Here is a 4,219-nt window from a genome sequence, read left to right as displayed (position 1 = left end):
CAGAAAATTCTAGTTAAAATCTGCTTCTGCAGAAAACGGAGAACATTTATCAATCTCGGTTTTTCCAGACATCAGTCTCCGTTTTTCAACCAACATTCTCCTTTGTGTCATCATTTTCTCTCTCAAACCAAAAAGGAAAATCTTGGCATTTAATGCATGTGTCTCTTTATCTGCAAAAGAGAACTGACACAAAGCACTCCTGCCCCCAAAATTCTCTCCTCCTTCCCAAGGTTCAAAATAATCATTGATCTTTCTCTCAAAATTTCTGACTCATATTCAACCACTCCATCTTCCTTTCCTAAAAAAAAACCAACAAAATCCTCAACTTCTCATCTTCTTCCTCAAATCTCTCTCACTCAAACTTCTCAACTCCCAAACAATGGTGCACACAAAACAATCTGCAAGAAAGAATTCATATCCTTTCTCGCCATCCTCATCATCCCCATAATCTGAATCAATTCAACACTCACCCTCTCCATAACCACGACCAACTCCACCAAACGTCTCCTCTAATACCTCGTTTTCTGACTACTTCTCATCGTCCCCAGAAAATAACCCTAATCTCCCTATCAATCCCAATCTTTTATCCATTGTTCTTCCACCACTCTACACATGTCCTCCTCCTAATATCGCTCAAGTTACCCCTCATCTGAGAAAACCTACGATACCAAAAAGACGCTCAATGAGAGTTCAATCTTGAATTGAAACTTCAAAGGCCTCCACCAAAAAACCATTTTACTTCATCATCTCCGATTCTGAGACTAATGACTCATCTGATACTCCTTTTCACACGACCGTTACAGAGAAAGCACAAACCAAACCCATCACTCCTTCAAAATCTTCATTCTCTTCCGAACCTTCTCAATCAACTCCACCAAATCAAAAAAGGAGATTGATCAACGGAATCTTTTCGTCTCTTCCAAAACCATTTGAACCTTCAACTCAATCCAAAAAGACCATGAAAACTAAAACCACCATGACCATCGCCCAATTCCTAGCTAGAAACAAACTCAAAAATCCCAAAGAAAGAAGATGCATGCACCCAAACAAAACCTGAAACTGCTTTTCCAGAACATTCTCCGTTTCCCCAATGTTCCCCAATCTCAAATCCAGAATGTTCTCCAAATCAAGAACATTCTCCAGTTTGTATCCCTTCTTGTTCTCCACAAAAAGAACGTTCTCCTGCTCAACCATTCTCTCCTTCACATTCTCAAGAACATTCCTCTCCAGTTCATACACCATCCTCCTCAACCAAATCCAAACGTTCTCCCAAAATTGAACGTTCATCTTCATCCACATCTAAAACGTCTAAACCATCTCCACCCACTAAAAAATCCAAATCAAACACACTTCCTCTCATTTCACCAAAAAGCTCCAAAAATTTCAAAGACAAATTGGCTCAACGCCCTATTGGAGTCGGAAGAGTTTTTGTATTTGATAAACTCATAATTGATGGCAACGCTGTCCAGCATCATACTGATGCACTAGGCTGAACCTCTTTTCTCCAAACATCTGAACATTATTATCCAGATGTTGTAAGAGTTTTCTACTACAATGCCATGACCTTCCCAGACAAATCCCTAATCATCTCCACCATTAAGGGAATCAAGATAAAATTAACTCCAGATATCTTGGCTTCCATATTTCAACTGCATACAAAAGGACCTTCTGTTTTTGGCAACTAGTGGTACTCAGCTCTAAATCTCAAAGAGACTTAAGTACTTTCTGACTTGTTTCAAGAAGGATCCACTCGTTACCTCTCCACATATCTCAAATCTCTTCCAAAAGTCTTCAACTGCATGAGCCAACATACTCTCCTTCCTCACTATGGAAGCCACAGGTATGTCTCTGCAAATGATGCCTCAATCTTCCTCATGTAATAATTCAACACATGATTTATGCTGCCACTAAGGATTATAAGAAAAAAATCGTTGCTTATGGAATGATATTAACTAAAACCTTTAGGCATTTTGGCATTCCTCTCTCCACTGAAAAATCACTAATCAAAATTTCCAAATTCTCCACAAAGAACCTCTCCCACATGCGCAAAACATTCTCTGAACAACCTACCACTACTACCTCCTCCTTTCCAACTTCCTTAAAGAGAAAATGCTCGACAAGACGAATAACTGCCACCATACCTATCCCATTCTCTCCTAAAAAATATGATCATTCAGGAGATGCAGTAATAGAAACTTCTCCAGAACATTCTCCACAAAATCAAGAATGTTCTCCAGAAAAAATCCCAAATCCATCAACTTTCTCCGTTTTTCCTCAACCGTTCACATTATCCTCCACAGATTTCCTCTCTTACTCTCAAATACTTCACTCACCTCCTCATGACTTTGGTACATTACTTCCCAATCCGCATGTATGTACCATGTCTCCACTATTTGTGTCCCCACAAAAAACAAGCTCCTCCATTTTCGGTATTAGTCAATTTTTAAACTTTCTTGAAGCTGCTGGCCCATCTAGTATACCCTCCAAACCATCTGGTCCTTTACCCTCGATAGAAACCTCATTTGCCATTGTTCCATCTATCTCTGCAACCACTATTCCATCCAACACAGTTGTTGCTGCCACTTCTCAACCATCTACTCACCTTCATACTCCTCCTCGCATGGCTGAACCTTTAAACTCTGACATTATGGCTTCTCTTCAGACTATAATAGCACGTCAAATTCACCAAGATTAGGAGACTATTCTATTGAGAACATGGCTCACATAACAACTCGCTCCCAAGCTGGGAATCGCACCTCCCTCCTTCATCCTGGTCCTCCGCAAGTTCCTAACCCGGGAAAATCCTCCTCTTCTGAAGGATCTTCTCTGTCACTAGCTTCTTAGGATCTTTTTACTCCTTTCTTATTGTATGACAAAGGGGGAGAATTAAGATAGTTTTTATTCTTTTTTTAGAATCCCTTTTTGTATCTAGGATTCTCTAATTATGCTTAAAAGCAAACTGATGTTTTGTGTTTATTCTTAATTAATGGAAAAAGCTTATGTCAAAATTTTATGCATGTTTTAAATTTCTGTTAAAATCACTTAATGCATTAATTGAGGGGTAGCTATTAAGCTCTTCAAAATTGATATTAGAATCAGAATTAAGATCTAAATTAACATGTTTGTCATCATCCAAAAGGGGGAGATTGTTGAAACAAACTCTCAAATTAATGTTTTGATGAAAATAAACAAAGGTTAATTAAGAATGTTAATTTTGATTCTAAAAATGTTATGTTAATTTAACTTGTGTTTTTGAGTGAATTAATTCAAAGATAGGAATCAAGCAAATCAAAGAAAACGGTTAAAAACTGAACAAACAAAAGAAATAAGAACATTCTGGACAAAATGGAGAATGATCATCAGACTCAAGACTGATCGTCACATCATCTTGACCAATCAATCTCCATTATTTCAACAAAGCTTTTGCCTATGAATATCTTGGACAAAAAACTATACCATGGTTTTGTGAGGCACTAGAATTTCTGATTTTGTTCAATTTCTTGCTACATATTCTAACCATCTCCTGATCAATTTCTAATCAATACAGGGTACAATAAAAATTTGGTTGCCTAGTTCTATTGTCTTTTAGCTAATGAAATGCACAATGCAATTACATCAATGAAAAATATGGTTGAGTGGTTGTGTATTCCTTAAATTAGGAATAAAACATAATAATAATAATAATAATAATAATAATAATAATAATAATAATAATAATAATAATAATAATAATAAGAGATATTTTAAGAATCTCTATTATTATAAATTGATCATAGAAAATAACTCAAGATACTCTAATATAATATAAAAGATATTATAAGATATTTTCTAATATTCTAACACTCCCCCTCAAGCTAAAGCTTACTAAGCTTTAGCTTGCTACAAGAAAACAATGTTTTGCTCCACAAATTAATTAAAAAGATGGAGAGGCAACTCAAGGATGCATGTGAAGTCAGAGAGAATTGCTATAAATATAGCCTAGCCAGATAGTCTGATTGATCATCAGCCTGAGAGAAATTCATGGCAGACAATTGAACAAAGCAAGCTCCATTCTTCTAAAAAACTGCATTTGGAAGCTTCAAACCAATACTAATGGAGACTCAAAATATTTAAACTTGAATATGCTTCAAGGAGAGAGAGGCATGCTTCAAGGAGAGAAAGGCAACGCCAGTGCATCGAATGTCTGAATGTTAGAAAAGAGAAACTATGATTATATTCC

This window comes from Cicer arietinum, chromosome 3, assembly GCF_000331145.2.
Source record: "Cicer arietinum cultivar CDC Frontier isolate Library 1 chromosome 3, Cicar.CDCFrontier_v2.0, whole genome shotgun sequence".
NCBI classification, from domain to species: Eukaryota; Viridiplantae; Streptophyta; class Magnoliopsida; order Fabales; family Fabaceae; genus Cicer; species Cicer arietinum.
This window is presented reverse-complemented; position numbering follows the sequence as displayed.